Here is a 17,105-nt window from a genome sequence, read left to right as displayed (position 1 = left end):
ACAGGTACAATTTGTTTGCTGTAAGCAAAAGTAGCTGTGAATAAAAATTGGCCAGAATTCTCTATCCTCGCTTGCTGCTGGTATGGTACGCGGTGCTTAACGACCCAAATCTGCTAACTGGGTGTTACAGATGCAGTAGTGTAGGGCTCCGGTTTAATTTCTACCACCTGGGATTCCTTATTCTGCACGCACTGACATCGTATGGCACCCAAGTGACTTTGTATTTACCCTCCACAAAAATGCGCCGGCCGCGGATTCGAACCCGCGTCCTTGGGCTCAGTAGCGGAGCGCCATAGCCACCAGGCTGCTGTGGTTGGTCTCGCTACAACTACCGCCAAACCTCTAGCGAGACGTAATGAACTTAACCCATTATCCTTTTAGATTTCGTGTGTTAGGAAGGGGTCCCGGAACAAACGCGGGTCAATGACATCCTAGTCGAAATCAAGAAGAAATGGGCGTGGGCAGGACATGTAATTCGAATGCAAGATAACCGATGGTCGTTAAGGGTAACGGTCTGGATTCCAAGAGAAGGCAAGCGTAGAAGAGGGCGGCAGAAAGTTAGCTGGGCGAATATGATTAAGAAGTTTACGGGGATATGGTGGCCGCAACTGGCAAAAGACGGGGTTAATTGGAGAGATATGGGAGAGGCCTTTGTCCTGCAGTTGATGTAGCCAGGCAGATCATGATGATGATAATAGCAGGATGGAGGATCTCCCGATATCCTTTCTTCATACATTCTTCTTCAATAATCAATACCTTTGACGTGAACTCTGTTTGCACACATTATAACTATAATGGAGGGGGGGGGGGGGGGGGGCATCTCAAGCAACTACTAAATACTGGCGTCCTGATCTGCATTTCTATTCTTTTTTTTTTTTGCCGAAGATAAGCATAACCACCTTCTTCCCAACACTGCTGTCATTGATAACATTCAAGTGCGCTTGGGGCATTTTGTTGTCCTGAATAAAAGAAACAACTTGCAGTGCAAGCTTGAAACCGGGTGTGCTTGACGCATTGGGAGCATAAACGCAACCACCACGATCCATGCAATTGTCGCTTCTCTTAGTAAAATCATTATCACCCTTATGATAGTAGTGTTTCCGACAAATTTTAGTCTAAAACTAAAAGCAGAAGGAAAATTCGTCCGCCTAAGGGATAGGGTTCCCTGAGCCCGACCAAGTAGAAAATTAAAAGCTGAGTAAATGAGCGCTCTCGCCGAAGCTGTAGGAGGCTGCAATAAACATTAAGAGCAACTGTAACCTAATCCACTTTGACAAAAGCCCGCAGATTGGAGGAGGAGGAGGCGGAGAATAAGAGAGTCTAGGGGCCCCTACTGATGCACTAAAGCCGTCAGACATGGAAGGTGATGTGAAAACTATTTCGTGGCCACAAAGGAAACAGTGATAGCAGCGAGATAAATGCGAATGGAAATGAGTATTTCGTGCAGCAAGAGAACATTTCGAAGCATGAAACGCTTTATAAGATTGTACGAACCCCGCTGTCATTTGTAGACAAAAAACGAAAGCGACGCCAGGTAGGAAACTGCGTAGCAAGTGTGATTCTAGGCGGGCATGCGACTAAAATAAAACGCGAGCGTGCCTGGCTATGACCAAGGAGCGACTCAGGCTCAAAATGGCATCAATGGAAAGTCAACACAACGCGCCGTGTGTGATCGTTGTGGTTACGGGAGGGGCTTTCCAGCAGGTGGAAGGGTTTTATCAGCAGTGACTATTTATAAAGCAACCAGGGAGTGGCACTTGACTGGTTCAGGAAGGAGGTTCAAGGAGGTAGACGGGGGGAACAGTTGATTAGGAACTACTGCCATACCGGTTTGTATGCAGTCAGTGTGGTCCGAGATGCCGGAAGACATGGACTCTAGAACTGGTTGGATATATTTGCCTGTTTCTCTCGCTTTCTTTGTTTTTGCTTCAAAAAATTGACCTCGGTCCTATTCGTTAACTTTATCGATTTGACAGATTGTGGTACTCAGGTGAAGCGGGCAGGGCATTTTTAACGCACTCTTGATAGATTAATTGCTGCCTAGAACCAAATTCGAATGAGCGCACTGTCGTGTAGAGGAAAGCCAGTTATACACATGCTGGGGCATGGCCAGGACCTTCATTTTAACACACTTTTAAGCAGGATGCTTTTCAATACAGCTATAGCCGCTGCACTCACGAACTGTGATCTTGTCGGAAGAAAACTCAAAATTTCAAAGTGTTGTTGGGAACATGCCCCGAGAGTACACAGGATCATCCTCCCGCACGATTAATTATACGACTTTTGTCGGGTCCTCAAATCGCCACGACATGACTGTAAGCTGCTTTTAAGATGCCAGTTGTATTGCTTCTGACTCAGTTCTCTTAAGAAGAAATCATTATGCAAACAATTCAGTCATTTTAGGGATATTGACAACTTTGACGAGCTCAAGAGAAGAGAACGTATACACCTACGCTTCGGAGCCCCTGGCGTTTATTCAAGCCGACGCGAAACAAGTTGTGCGCACATCTGTGTACGCGCCGCCGCGGTTACTCAGCCGTTATGGTGCGCGGCTGCTGACCCGAAAGACGCGGGTTCGATCCCGGCAGCAGCGGTCGCATTTCGATGGAGACGAAATGCTAGACGCCCATGTACTGTGCGACGTCAGTGCACTTTAAAGAACCCGAGGTGGTCTAAGTTAACCGGAGCATTTCACTAGGACGGCTCTCCATAGCCTGCATCGCTTCGGGACTGAAAGGATACATTTGCCATGCAGAGAAGCGCAGCTTTTGAAGTTTCAGCGACTTGATATTGCTTTAGTTCGGAAACTTTCATTCCGTAGCCCCCTGAAAATACTGTGCACGGTTTCTATCAATAATTAGTTCACAGTCGAAAGCGCAATGACGCTTACCATTGTTAGTTTCACGTTTTACAAGTGAATTTCGCACACATCTTGCATTTCACGAGGGCATTGAATTACAAGGACGACGTAATTTGCTACAGTGGCAACATGCAGCTCTTTAAGTACAGTGCTTTTAAGATTCAGGTCACTACGGAAACGAATATTTTTGGCAACAATAATATCCATGTTTCTTTCCAAGTTTCATGAGTGCAAACTAAATAGCCTGACTTTCGATTTCTTCGCATGCCTTCTCTGTCGCTTTTAATGCTATTTTGCAAGAACGAATAATGAACTATATACGCGAAATTTCGCTGCTTTAATGCAACTTTAACCTCAATACTCACTGTATCGGCGGCTGCGTCTGACGAAAGTAAAGATGGAGTCTAACCAGGGCGCCAATTAAATGTAAGAAAACATCTGCCCATGCAAAATGCATTTAATGCAGGAAAACCACATTTTTTTTTACGATTCCTGCGCGTCAAGCTTCATCACTCGCTTCGGCAGCGCAGGCTTCTTGCATACGGAGGAGGCGGCGGCGGCTCGCGTTTTCTACGGAGCGAGTACGACACAACTTCCTCTGGAAGCACGGTAATCTTCGAAAGTAAGCAACGTCTCCCAGAAACACGGCGCGACGTTCACCCATGTCGCAGTTTGCAGAAGCTTTCGGTTCCCCAATTAGGGACGCTAGAGATGAGGGGGAGTTGGGAGGGGGTAGCGCTAACCGAAGCAACGTTGTCCGCACAGACCTCGCTAGAGAGAAGGAAGGAGGGGGGCACGCCCCCGCAGTTCTCGCGCCGCGCATCCTGGTGTCAGGTCGTCGTCGCATACGGCGGCCGCCGCGACGACATTGTCTGCGAGCGCGCTCCGTTTCCGCTGGGAGCGCGACGAGCGGCCATTTGTCGGGCCAACGTTCCGCCGGGGGGGCACCCCGCCCGCGCGCGCGCTTTGGCACGCCGCGGCGGCTCCCGGGCTCTCCTTCCCATCAACCGGCGTCCGTTCGCCCCGCGGAGCGTGGCAAAATGGATGTCCCGGCTGCGGCCGCCTGTCACCACTTCTCCGGCTCCTTCCTCCGCTGACACAAGAGCGGTTGTACTACGCCGGCCGGGTCTCGAGTTTCGCCGGCGGCTCTCGTAGCCGAGCCATCTTCGCTCCGTGCCGAGCGCACATGTCTTCCGCGAGGTATCGCTTCTGGAATCGCGATCCCTGGGCCGACAGGAGGACGCTGCACTGAGCCGAATTCATTCTCGGGAACGGCCGCGTCTCTATACCGTGAGCCGGCGCTCGGGGCCCGTGGGTGCACCGTTTCCCGAATCGCCCCTGCTTTCTCGGGAAGGGCCGCGCTCGTATATCGAGCCACTCATGCAGCGTCATTGCTGGTGATTCATAAGCTGCCGAACGCGCCACAGATGGCTTATTCCTGCCGCTCCCAGTTGTTGCCCTCAGCGCTTATGAAGAAAAGGGTGAAGCGAAGTACGCGGATCCGAAGGGGGACGCACAGACACGGAGCCACGCTCCCAGGTCACCAGTGAAAGTTGTTCCTCAGCGAAAACTCTCGTTAGCAATTGCGCCAGCGTACAGCACGGCATGCCCGGTAACCGCTCAAATTTGTCACTTATTCAAGCTTGTTTAAATCACGGTACGCCATTGCTAAGCATAACTACTCTTAATGCTGCACCGCGCAGGTCATACCACGCATACATTTGCAGTCTTTTTGTCCGAACGATTTGTGCAGTTAAATACTGGCAACTTCCCAGGAAATTTCCACACAGCGAAAGTTATCTGAATCGGTTGCGTGATCATTCAGCGTCCTGCGGCATTCTTAAACGGCAAGGACTTCCGTTGGTGTACAATTTTATTCCCATTTATAAATAGGACAAATTATTTTTTTTGAGAAGAGTGTCTCGATTACTGCTCTTCGACCCCCTCAATAACGCGGCACCAAGGGTAAGCCATGACATGCGCATCACTTGCTGTGGCGATTCGCGGTCTTTCAGCATTTATTTCTACATTCACAAAACGCCTGCACCTGCCGAGAGTTTCTCATGTGGAGGTGATAGTGGTGGTAGGGTGTGTAAAGATAACGGAGGAAAGACGACTGCAGACGCATTTAGTTAGAGTTGCAAACAAATTGTGTCACGTACCATCAGAATTAACATAGACATTCACGTAAAAAAAAAGAATCCATATAGACGCTCGTATAAGGCAAACATCCAAGTGTCTGCTTTCATAAAGGAGAGAATAAAATCTGTCTTAAATTGAGCGACTTCGCTGTTAGCATGCTCTAAGACATTAGTGTTATCTGTTTCTCACGCACACACGAACAGGCGCTTGAAAGCCATAGTTGCTCATGTGCCATAAAACCTAATACAACCCCCCCCCCCCCCCCCACACACACACACACACGCACAAGCGAACACACACTTACGGTGTACACTTACGCCCGGAACGTTTATCGGGATCACTTTAATCGTGTCGTCACACCTGCACAGTTAAATATAGTGAAATTTACCAAGAGCCTAAATCTGTCTCGAAGTCAAGGCTGCTTTAACAGCGAACCGCTTTCGAGCAATGGCCTGAACAATTATTGCGTGAGACTGCGTTGAATAATTGATTACATTCATTATCCAGCGTATATGGTGCTATTTTCGTGTGTGCGTGTGTGTGTGTGTGTGTGTGTGTGTGTGTGTGTGTGTGCGCGTGCGTGCGCGCACACACACACACACACACACACACACACACACACACACACACACACACACACACACACAAGCTGAAGCTAAAAATACACGTGCTGAAAAACGCGCTTACAGCTGTCGCATGTGAACAAAATATAATTTGGCTCTGAAATATATTCTTTTTTATTAATTTTAATTTTGTTGTGATAAATAAATATAAATATTACTCTTTAGCGTTCGTTCCAAGACGTCGAATTTTCCATGACTCCAATTTTGGCAAGGTCTTTAAATCGAGATGCTTGTAAACGCGTGTTGTTCATTAGCCACAAACCCTGATGGTGTATTTGTTCAATATTTGCAAAACAGTCGTGGTGGGTTTCCCATACTTGGCATGCATAGTCAAGTATGGATATAACTTGAAAAGCGAAGCGATTTTTTTTGTGCACCCCTCAGAACATTCTTGCAGTTTCTGTAATAAAATGTAATATGGTTTTGCTATTCTCTTTTATTATTTATTACGCCAGGTGTTTCCCCGAGGAATGTTCTGCAATTTTTCAAAGTGGGCTTTTTGAGTTACACCACCACTTTTTTCGGCATAGCATTGTCAGTGGTGCAGAGCATCAGAATACAGCTAAGAGAATCTAACTAGTAGGCTGGTTGACTAATATTGAAAATTGAACTCTTAACTATTACTCTTAGTCACATCATTTCTTCAGAGACGCGTAGCCCGCCGTAAGTAATGTCGATATCAGTTTTTTAGAATTTCGAAAACGCAGTTACCCTCGGCGCTATCACCCAACAAATTTTGGCTGTTTCGACGAACTACGAGCATTGGAGGGGTTGCTTTGCCGCCAAGCTTTTAAAAGTGCATGTATTTTGTCGCATGTATTTAACACGCCTCGTGCTAAACTGCACTTTGTCGTCTCCATCAACTTCCACCCGCAGCGCGAACAGATCAGATAAGCTTAACAGATAACAGATCAGACCTTAACCTGAGTCTAACATCGTCGCCAGACGTGCCGGCGACCTAGCAAAGCAAGACCATGAGTCAACCAGGCTAAACACATGCTTTCGCACGTCTACTCGGTTTAGCTACGGTAAAACCCTTCCACTTTTTTGCAGCGCTCGTAACCAACGCAGCAATTCAATTATTTAATAGGGCAGTTTAAGATGTCAGTTGCGTCTGTCAGCGAAGCTTTAAAAGGTGCAGCTTAAAGAAGAAATTTAGAACCTAAAAACGCATCCACTGCAGGTCAAACAATTTTTTTTTTTAAATGCCGCAACTTTTGTGGGAATTCGGTAAAATCTTCGCCGAACTGGAGAATTTCGGCGTTCTTAACGCGTTTCGATACCACAATTAGAGTTATACGGGAACTAACGGCTGCCAAAACGACAACATACATACAGTTTTCGTTGTTTTTACTTCCCGCGGTTACATTTAGCACCTTTGACGACAATCCTTGAATGTTGAATTTTAAAGCCTGAGACAAATTCCACGCATGCATGAAGAAATTATTTTTGGAAATAATAATTTTGAAAATTACAATGCTAACTGCTTTCAAGAAAATCACGAAAAATTTCAATACCAATTAATGCTCACAAAAGTATTCTTTTTATATTCCAATTGCTTTCAAAGCGGAATTGCAATTACTTTCAAATTAGTTTTTAATTTTCAGAAATTTCCTGACCCGGCAAACGAGAGTCTAAATATTTGCCGACACACAGAGCAGTGGCGCATTCTTAATGAAAGTAATTTCGACAGTAATTAAGTTCGCTCCCAAATTACTGCCGCAAGGAAATTCATTACATTACTAAATTACAAGAACAGAAAAGTAATGTATTACATGGCAAATTACTTTGTGATGAAATTAAATTATTATAACTTTATTACAGTAATTTTATTACTTCCATGTATTATCAGCATGGGTGGAGTTATTACGAACTTGAACAATGCAACGCCTCCTAATAGAACTTGATTCTTTGAGGGGGCTTGTCCGCAAGACATAGCTGCTATGCTGGAAGCGTACCACGTAGCTGCGTTAAAAGTGAACGGAAAACAGTTGCGCCGTCTTTTCTTTCCGCTGTCGTCCGGGATATTAACAATTCCCTGGATAAGTATATGTTGGTGCACAAACGCTCAGACAGTATCTATAATAAAATTGACCAGTGCAAGATTCACTGCACTTCGAATTGCGAACAGTGTTTATTTCTGACGCGAATTACTGCACGTTTTCTGCACGTGCGAGTTTCACGTCATGTATGCGAAAATGAATACCGTAAAGATACTTTTGAAAGAAACATCATCAGGCATGTGGTGTATCTAAATTTGGCGATATAAAAATATCCTGAAAAATTGAGCACCATGACGCGGCGACACTGACTGCGAGAGAGGCAGGATGATTCAGTTTGCAACTATAGCCATCTTTATCAGTATACTCGGTGCCCTTATAATTCTTGTCGATAGATACACAAAAATGCTAAAAAAAAATCGTGCCAGGGTCGTTGAGAGTTAAGGACTCATCGCACGAACTGCGTGAGGAGCACCGATATGAAACCGTAAGTCAGTGTAAAATCCTTGCAGTTAACCGGCTATGTTGCATTTATTAACGGTTTTGTGGTTTTGCTTTTTCGCTGTTCCCCCTCAGAACTCGTCGAAACTGGCGCAAAGATGTCCTTTCCATTGGAGACCTCCTTCTTAGTAATGCGGCGAATGCATTGTAGCTAAATAATGTCTACTATAGGAAGCCTCGCAGAGGAGTTCTACCGGAGCGACGTCAAGGCGTCGAGCAGTCTGACTTCTGTATCGCGTAATGAATACGTTCCGTTACTCACGACGTGAACCAGGCTTTTCATTCGTAGTCTATTTTCCTTCACGGTGTTCTTGACAAGTGCAAATGATCACGACTTCCGCGGAGTCAGCAGCGCCAAGACCGGAATGGGTTCCTCCTTCTCACGAACTGCGGCTGTGAACAGCGCAGCTAGGAAAGTCGGGACGTGATGGTTAGGAGGACTTCGCTGCACTTTTGTGGGCTGTGATACGGCGGTTACCGAGTGAGCTTCCGATGTAAGCGCAGATAGGGAGCGATATAATGAAGCTTACAAGCAGAAAACACCCGTTCAGGTGGCTCCTGTACCAGCTTCTAGCTCCCCGGCGTCTGGTCCTAAAATAGAGAAGCCGCCGGCGAACACATGACGGCGCCGTGCGGGTAACGTTCCCTTGTAATAACACGCTTCAATTTTCTGTGCTCCTTCTGGAGTAGGCGTCTGCTGCTGAGACGCAACGCAGCCGGGTAGGAGCGAGTCGCGTCAACTATTGGCAAGGAAACGGCGTCGGACAAATTAATATCGTGCACGTTCGAAGCAGGGAGCGCGATCGTGGGGCCCTCGGACTTCAGCGAAGACAGCGACGGGGGCGACGGAAAAGCGGCTCCCGCTGCAGCTAATAAGTGGTGGCCTGCGGAGGGCACGCCGGAGCCGACCTCCGCTGACAGCCCAAACAGGCGGCCTGCCGCGAGAGTCGTAAATTTGCTCGAAATCGAATAAAACTGCGCCGACTCCGTTTCTGGTTCGAGAGGCGCGCGCGCGGCGAAAGCGCGGCGCGCAGGTCCAAATGACAGGCCGCGCGCCCAGCCGACCAGAAAAATAATTAAATTTGGCGAATGGCACGATGAATCTTTATTGTCGCTTTCCGAAGAGGCGGCAGGAAAAGGGAGGGAGGTGGCGCTGGAAGAAGTCGAAGGTGGGGGGAAAGGTGGGCGGTGCGCAGCGGAGCGTAAGAAGTCGTGATAGCTTTGCTGTCGCGGGCCCAGAGGAGGAGGAGGAGGGCGACAGCCACCTTTCCCGGGGGGCGCAATAAATAGGCGTCGGTGGCGCGGGGAGGGACGCCTCCGGGAGCCGGGTCACATCTATCAAGCGTGCGCGCTCTTTGGGGAAGGCCTCGGGGAGCGCGGCACGCATGGGGCGAGGGAGAACGGGACCCAGCTGCCGCTGTTTGATTTGCGCCGCCGGCACGGGGAGCCCCCATTGTCTGGTTGACCGCCGTGACGCCGGCGTCGACGCCTTGCGAGAGCCAGGTGCACGGTGCCGCAGCGCCACGGCGGCTTGGCTTCCTAACGGGACAGCCTGCTGCTGCAGAAAGGAATGCGTCCAGCCAAGAGGAATACGCCCGCCAGCCTGCGTGGCCGCCACTGTTGCGCGTTTGGTTGCCCATCCCCAAACTACCCAAAACAGGATTGCAAGCACCCCCTGGTGTGATCGCTTAGTAGGAAGCGAGTAATCTCCCCCCCTCACCCTCCGATGCACCCATCAAGAGGCGCTTTGGTGCTGGTGGCGCTAGCGAACCGTGCACCGGCACCCTCTCGGGGCGCTAATCGCCCGGATCTAAGTCGTCGCGTCGTGCCGATGCGCGCTTGTTTGCGCGAACGAGTAGCTATTCGATCGGCAGTGTATGAACACGAGTTGTAAGCCCCCTTTACCCGCTCAGCTGGTGAAGGAAAACCCGCTGCCACTTGATATGTAAGCGGACTCCTCCATGTATAGAGGTGCTTAGGCACTGTCCATATAGACGTCTATAATGCGGGACTTTTTTTTTTTCGTTTTCTTTTTTTTGGGGGGAGGGGGGGGGGGGCGACCAGAGCGACACTAATATTGTTCTCGTTAAATGAATAAGGTAATCGTATAGTACATAAGTATAGCATGATAAGTGATAGTATTGAAGGAAAAACCTGGAATATACTTACCATGACCCTTAATGTCGTGAAGCGCGATCACTTGCTACAACTGGAAGAATATAGCGCCGTTCGTACGCTTCATTCGACGACACTTCTAATTTATGAAGCTTGCCTTCACTGCTCCATCACCGTTGTAAGAGAGCAAGTGTGACGTCTTCTTTTTTCTTGAAAGGAGGATCACTTAGTGCCGAAACGGTTATAAGTCGTAAACTTTCAGCACATAAAAGGAGAAACAAAACGTAGCATGTAGCCATATACTGCATTCTCAGTGAAACGAACGGAGCGCTTTACTGTTGACAACGGTGTTAGCAATTATCACATATCCTGATTTCACTCATAGAGTCGTGCTGTCAATCGCTGCCAGCACGCCAGCCGATAAGAGCTTGGCCTCCGTGTCATTTTTGATCTCTTACTCTTCCAAGGTTTGTCCACTTCAAACGAACCGAACAATAAAGGCAGCGCAGCCTGGAACGCCGGCTTGCTGGCTACAGCCATGATATTATGTAAGAATATCTTAATGTAGAAATTTCGTATAATAACAGCATGCCGCGTAAATATGACTGCGACTAAATATGTTCATCTTTCACTGTAGCCGTATAACATATATCACTACCAAATATGCTGCGTACCAAACTAGATCAAATGGGTATGCAGATTTAGGCTCATTTTCCGGCATAACAGCCGTAGCGTCTTTATCATCTGATCAGTCTTGGAATGAGTGAAGACAAATTCATGGCAGGTTAGAAACAAATGACAAAGCAATCATTGAATGCAGCCGCACTAAGGAGCTGGAACTCCATCAAGTTTTTGTTAGTAAAATATGTCGCCGTTTCCATCTGTTGGCGTTTCTTTGTCAGCAAAATATGCTTTCACTGCCGAGAAATTTATAGTTAAATTCGGAATATTTTTCCCACCATTCCGATTAAAACCCGGGGCGTTGGCGATGATGCCGAGTGTTACTGGTGTGCTCTCTAATTTTATGCATTCAGTTTTTGTTTTCTTCTTCGTTGTGCGATGAATATGATCTAGCAGCAGCAATACCAAAGTTACCTGGCGATCAGTGAGGTTACCTTTTGTTTTCTGTCTTGTACAACATGAAGAAAACTCGCCTGACGCCACTGCAGTGCATTTGCGCTCGAACGATCGGCTTTGGCCATACGTGTCTTTGAATTCTGGCTCTTTTTTTAGCTCATAAGAACTCTCTTTTCAGAAAAAAAAATACCTTTCCATTATGGCATAGTAACCCTTTTTGAACTTCAACTTCATTTTTTTTTCTGCGCTGAGCAAAACGGACAATTCGAAGCAATGTACAGTCTTTGTCAAAAGTTTAGAGCCCAGGGGGTTTGCTTCTAAGCCTCGCAGTGGGACTCACGTAACATTCGTGGTAGTCCTACCCATTGGAGGAGGCAGGATCAGAAATCTTCTTACCTTCAGCAAATTTGGAGCGCTGGAGATGCATTACGAACCAGACAGTGTGCCCCAGAAGCAAACCCCCTGGGCTTCAAACTTTTGACAAAGGTTGTACGTCTCCATCAAATGAAGGTGCTGCGGTTCGACGCCGATTTATGCATGCGAAGTTCACTGTAGCTACGTTGTGTCCTATTATTTATAAATGCACTCGCTTAAATACACTTCCCCTCGCAGAAACTAGCAAATGAAATTGATATTCAGGTCAATGATCTTGGATATCATGAGAACGACGTTAATTGTGCTTAACTTTCAGTGATGCTATGGAGCAGATGTGAAAATATGCAACATGAGCCGTTTGCCGCCCCGCCACTAGACATTGCGAATGGTTGAGCGCGCGGATATACACTGTTTCAAAAAATAACGTCAGACTGAAGTTGGACACAGAGCCCTGGCCGTGGTGTCTTTATTTTTAACGACAAAAAATAGTTTCAAGGGCGTTCCGCACATAAGCTCAGGTGAGACAGCAAGGAATCGCATGAGCGCAGACGCTAAAGGAAAGAAAAACGTGGCCACTCTACTCTGCGTGCAGCTCCATTCACCACGACTTACTTCGCAGGATGTATAAAGGTGGTGGGCAAAGTCGGGTCCCTCCACGAATGCAAAGTAACCTGCGCGTTACAGATTGTGTCGTTGGAATTTATGGAAAGCCCCGCTCCCCTCGTGCTTTTTCAACGTTCTTTTTAGGCTCGCTTTGTGGCGCCGGTGCCTCTTGGAGACACTGTGCGTGGCCGTGGGATGGCCACGAAACCGCTTCTACACACGACCAGCATTCGTAACGGAGCACTTAACGTGCGTCTCACAAGGGAGGAGCAGCCCAGCTCATCTCGCAGGCTGTGACGCACTTGGAACGCACCTGGACGCATCTTCCTACGCGGCGCCGCGCCGACCCTGCGCTGAAGAGCTTGTTAACGTGCTCGAATAAGTAAGGATGCGCACACGCCCAGCTAGGGGCACATGTGCTCGCGCGTGATTCTGACTCCCAAGAGGGCGCTCGCAGCGCTTGGAGGGGAGCGGCAAGGCAACCCGTCCAGAACAGCCTCCATCGAGATGAGAAACTGCGAAACGTACGACACACGTTTCTCGACTGTATAAAGAACTCCAGGAAGTGCTTTATTCGCCCCTCTGCAGCAGTGCGACTGCACTCAACCGCAGCCTTGCGGTGGAGTAGGATCTTTTAGATGTTGCCATCACCAGACTTCGTTCGTCCAGTCTCGTCAGCCTTTTGCTTTGTTAGTTTCAACCCCTCACCGTACTTAACGATTCATGTTGCATTAGGATAGCTTTTCGGGGTTAATGGAAAAGAAAGCGCCAACGTTGTGAGGCTTACTTGTATATACGGCAGCAGAAAACAGGGTCTTCGCGAAGGCATTCTCGAAATAGAAAATTATGATGATGCAGCGTGATGACGTATGTGCGGCCGAGCGTAGGAGACGTTGCGCGTGATTTAAAATAGTCTGCCTTCATACATTCTGGCATGCTACAGAGGAGACAGGAGCCCTCACATATAAAAGGAAACGGGACCTTCAACGAAGAACTGTTTAGAGGTGAAGCCTGTCTGCTGTCTTTCGAGTTGCTCTGCCATGGCCTCAGGTTAGCGTTAAGCTAATCCTAATCAAGAAACTAGTGCTGCGAACCTATAGAATGTCTTTCTTTGAGAAATGGTTGTCGGCATAAACCGTGGTGAACAATGCTATTGTTGCTGGCCTCTATTCAAAGGAATATAAATACCTGGACCACTTACTACCTAATATTTACACAGACAATTGGCAAACGTTTTTCCGTCAAGAAATACAAGCATATTCGACTCATAGCGCCTTGATGCGCAGAGACGCCAACAAAGAGACGCTAACAAAAAGTGTTCAGCTTAAGTTAAGGACAACGCAGCGAGCTATGGAGAGAAAAATGATAGGTGTAACGCTGAGAGATCGGAGACGGGCGGAGTGGGTGAGGGAACAAACGCGGGTTAATGACATCCTAGTCGAAATCAAGGGGAAGAAATACGCTTGGTGAGGGCATGTAATGCGAAGGCAAGATAGCCGCTGGTCCTCAAGGGTAACGGAGTGGATTCCAAGAGAAGGCAAGCGTAGCAGCGGGCGGCAGAAAGCTAGGTGGGCGGATGAGACTAAGAAATTTGCTGAGATACGGTGGCCGCAACTGGCAAAGGACGGGGTTCATTGGAGAGTCGTGGCAGAGGCATTTACCCTGCAGTAGGCGTTGTCAGGCTGATGATGATGAAGATGAAATCTGAATAGCGTAGGAAATGGGGTGCGCAAATTTTTTTCTGCGCTCAAATTAACGAATACGGTCGCATCGTATGTAAGCTTGCCATAAACTGTTTTTTTTTCTTTTTGTTGCTCTCTTCGAACGAAGCAAAGCTTTCAGCACTATTTACCAGCGACGATGTGAGAACAAAATACTGGGCCGCTTTACAATCCCTACAGTGCTCACAAATAACTGTATTATCGGGAAAACAGAAGTCGGTTTGCGTGCGTCGGCATCACAAGTTCTTTTTGCGCGCGTAACACTTTGCCCCATTGCTGGCTCCTCTCACCGCCGATTGAAAGGGAGAGCTTCGGCTCGAAGCAGCCAGTTTTCGCGGAAACCAGCCGCAGTGGAGAACATATTTCTCTCAGGTTTCCCCCTGCGCCAGTGCGCCGTGGCAGAAACTTTAAGCTCACGAGTCGGGCCGAGGAATTTATGGATGTGCGCCTGGGAAAGGCGCTGTATGCGTTTGCTCCCTGGTGGCCCGTACAGAGGACGCTGTCGCAACGCCGCTTTAGGCTCGCAGCTCTGTCAGGCGAAAACAAGTTGATACTTGAGAGTCGCGGGAGAATAATAATAAAAAAGAGTTAAGTGCAATATGAGATGGAGAGGTGGTGGAAACGGCATAAACGAGTAGTGTCCGCGGGAAGAGCGGAGGTGGTGGCCGGGCGAGCAGCAGCAGCAGCGTCGGGACGTGAGCAAGCGCGCGAGGCGTCAGCAGCCATTGCCCGCGCGGCGACACACTGCAAAGCCAGAGTCGCGCATCGTGGCGGAATTGCCTATTTCCCTGAATGGCCACTTGTGCCATTCGAGGCTCCGCCCGGAGTGTTGAAAAGAGGAGGCGAATGGCGCTCTCCAAATGGCACCGACGTGTCCCCCGTGGTATATTTACCACGTGTCAGTAATTAGGTGGTCCGAGGCGCCCCCTCTCTGGCTCCTCTCTCTATCTGCGCGCCTCTTTGAAAAGCCGCCGCCGCCGCCGTGAGCCTAAATGGAGCCGCAAACGGGCATTAATAGACGAGGCCCGAGTCGCCGGCCCGCGTGCTTGGAAGCAGGAAAGCGTGAGCCCGCTCGCCCCCGAGACGCCCCGGGAATTGTCTCGGTGGGCGAGATGCACGAACCGGCTGCGCTCTCGCACGCCGCTCAGGTGTGTCTACGCCGCGGGCGCCCGGGAACGACGACGACGACGTCGCCTCAGTGGCCTCCGTTTGGGCAGCCGCCCTGTCAACGGACGGCCGCGACACTTACGGCGGCCGCGCTAACTGGCGCTCGACGACAGACGCGCAGCTCCGTAAAGCGCTGCTCGACTGCAGCCTCCACCCGCTGCGCATTCGAGTCGGGGCTATTTCCTAATTGTTAAGCTGGTTTCACCGCATTGAACGTCGCCGAGCTAATGGAGTCGGAGAAGAATGAAATGCTGGTTACGCGTTTTAGCGGCTGAAAAATGTCCGTGGTGTCCTTAGTGAAACGCCATCAACACCTTCTGCGTCGAAAAAGCATCGAACGAGCTTATATTTTGGGCTTAGAAAAACGCCTGTTCGGTCATTAGTTGGTTACAGTGCATTGACGAGAAACCAACTTACCAAGAAAGCATCCTGGTGAATAACCCACGAAAAAAGAAAAAAAATGTCTGCTCAATTGTAACATGTGCAGTTCACGCAAAACGTAACCAGGCAAGATGGTTTCTTTTTTTAGTTGTTTAGGGGAGCACTTATACCACTCCCGCCAGCAAGATTTAAGTTTCTGTAAGGTTAGATCTTTTCAAGATCTTTTCATCTTTGGGAATGGCGTAAGGGCTACACTATATACGCAAACCATGCTTCCTAGTTACTTTTGGCAAAGACGGTTTGGTGTGGGAGTTATACGATTCCCCAGTGTCCGTTATTCCACACAGTTACGTTTGGGCCACCAGAAAAAAGAAAACTGAAACTACACTGCCTACCAAGGAAAGGCGTTGTCAGACAGTCCTTTTTTATTGAGTGAACAAAAAATTTTGAACATGTTTAGGAGGCAGTATTTGCGCTGCCACTAAAGAAAAATTCGTCGTTCGGCATTACAGCACTTGCATTGGAGAATTCGACATGAAGAAGACTGTGACGCGAGAAAAATGACCAATGCTGATCAATACGAAGCTAAAGCAGTTATCTCCAGACTGTGCATTTGAAAAGTTCTTTCGCGTGCTCTGCAAAGTTGTATCAGTTTTACAGCCATAGCTCTGTGCAGGTCTTTCTCTAGGGTAAGGGGTGTCGTGGAATGTCGTAATCGAAAACAAAGAATTTTCTGAATAATTCTGCCCTTTCAATGGAGACAGGATTGGAAGCCTTTATCACCAGTGAAATAAGACAAATTCTAGGCATCCAGCATTTTGTAAAACACGCTTCTTTCAATGTATCGTTACAATTGGGTGGTTTAAAACGAAATAAGCCGTTTTCAAAGCATACATATAAATATTTTTTTCACTTACACTCGTATACCGCTCCTCACAGACAAGGGTACAGTATTCCTAGCCCATGTAAAGCGTGATGCTGCCACTTTGTCACCTGGAACATAAACTAAGAAGTGACTACTATAGGTAACGAACACTAACCATGACTGGCCCTGTAGCTTGCCAGGCATACATGTCCAGCTGTTTATTATATGTGTTCTGCAGCGGTGTATGTGCTGCAAACTTCATCCCAAGAAAATATGACGCACACACAAATCATCTTTTATTTCCTTTGCCTTTTAGAAGCGAAGAATTTGCACCTTTCCAGGTGCCCTGCTGTTCTCCGCCATGCAGCCTGCCCATCGGCACACTGGGCTCTCATCCGTTGGGAGGCGGGCTGTCCGGTGGTGAAACTAAAATGAAAACACAAAAACGGTGCGCTTCGGCATTACCACTCGTAAGAAAACGAAAGCAGAGAAAAATGTCAACAAGTATTTTCGTGTGGGGAGAGTGCTTAGTACGTTCTCTTTCTTTTTGTTTGCACTTCATGAACTAAATCCTACAGTATGTTAAAAGTACTAATTAATTTCACGTTGTTGCATATGGATATTGCTCAGTTAAAAAAAGATAGTAAACTGTTCAGCAATAACAGCAAACAAAAC

At 48.0% G+C, this 17,105-nt stretch overlaps 1 protein-coding gene across 1 annotated transcript in view; it reads right to left on the bottom strand.

The window, feature by feature from the left end:
• The window catches only part of LOC149350516 (uncharacterized), a 112,370-nt gene that overhangs the window by 87,866 nt on the left and 7,399 nt on the right, over positions 1–17,105 (bottom strand). The gene's annotated exons all lie outside the window — the stretch shown is intronic.

Source organism: Amblyomma mixtum, chromosome 3, assembly GCF_055824585.1.
Source record: "Amblyomma mixtum isolate Tamu chromosome 3, ASM5582458v1, whole genome shotgun sequence".
NCBI classification, from domain to species: domain Eukaryota; kingdom Metazoa; phylum Arthropoda; class Arachnida; order Ixodida; family Ixodidae; genus Amblyomma; species Amblyomma mixtum.
This window is presented reverse-complemented; position numbering and strand designations above follow the sequence as displayed.